This window comes from Coffea arabica, chromosome 11c (genome assembly GCF_036785885.1).
Source record: "Coffea arabica cultivar ET-39 chromosome 11c, Coffea Arabica ET-39 HiFi, whole genome shotgun sequence".
NCBI lineage: Eukaryota > Viridiplantae > Streptophyta > Magnoliopsida > Gentianales > Rubiaceae > Coffea > Coffea arabica.
Window position 1 is genome coordinate 19,066,684 of NC_092330.1, and position 1,518 is coordinate 19,068,201.

Sequence of the window (1,518 nt, forward strand, 5' to 3'; positions counted from 1 at the left end):
CGTGACTTAATTTGCCCTTTTATAGAGGGAATACAAGCGTGATAAGGCTTAGAAAAAGCCACACTCGTCTATGTCCCATATTTAAGGGGACTCTCAATCAAATGAACCCTATAGCTAGCATGAAATGCAAAAAATCCTAAAATGGAGGGAAAAGGGGTTCGAGGGGCATGCAAAATGATAAAACTAAAAAGAATGCATGACATGTAATGAACATGCAAATATGTGCTAACGAGGGGAAATTCCTAAGGGTCTAGCGTTGGACTAGCCCATTCTATGAATTCCGACTAGCGTTGGCCTAGTGGAAACGTACATTCATCCATCACATTCATTCATGCTATGGAAAGCGAGTAGACATGCCAAACACTTATAAACACATAGCACATAACACTTAGCATGCTCAACTAGATGCAAGAACCTAATTAAAGCAAGTAACACATAACACATAGGCAATTAAAACCCTAACTATTACATTTGCTAGCTAGGCACACGTCTTCGATAGGTCTTCATTGAATGCTCCTCCAAGCCCTATCTATTACAAGCCAAGAGGTGTACACATACCCCATAAAGAAGAACTTAAATAAAAGCAAAAGTAAATGAAATGAAAGAACTAAAGAAAGGCAATGAAAGCAAATAGTCATGTAATTTCCACGTAACACGTTGGATCACATAGGAGAGACACAAAAAGGGATAAAAGAAAATATACCGCCCCCTTTGAATGGTGTCCAAATGAAAGAAAAATGGCTTCAAAACAATAAAAAGGTCAAGGTACCACTTTAATTGAGAAAAATTAAAAGAAATGCGCAAATCTAAAGCTCACTTGATCGTAAAGCCCCTAAAGTCATGACTTAAGTGCAATTGACAAAACATGGTAGTTAATTGAAGCAAAGCAAGCAATGAAATTGCAAAAATTAAAGCTGTCAAGGACCAAATTGAGGATATTATTCAATTTATGGGTCATATTGGCACAATGGGAAACTTGATGGGTCAAAGTGCAATTTTGAATGATTTTTATGCATGCAGCAACGTAAGAAAACAAAATTTTCTGCAACTACAAAACCTGTTGCCTTTCTCAAACCTGCGGCAAGTTCCAGCAAACAACTCCATCCATTTTATCATACAAACAAATTCATCAACCCAGAAATTATTGACCCAATTCAAAACATGAAATTTTGGGTGCAAGATTAAGATGGCAAATCTGGTTTTGATCATCAACAAAAGAAGGAAATTCATTATCCATCAATAACAAAAGAAGCAAATCTGGCTTTGTGCACCTTCAGCCGTAGCTTTTCTTGCATTTCAACATACAAATGTGTTCACCATATACCAGAATTTTAACTACCAATCACCAACTAAACTTGTAACTTCATTGTAGGATTGAAACAAGAAAATGGAGCTAATCATCAAAGGTAGAAAGAAAACTAAACAGCAAAAGAATGAAACAGAAAAAAAACGCAGCAGGCTTTCTGCAATTCGGCACTTTACAAAATCCAGCTTTCAAACACAATCAAATCCAAGCAG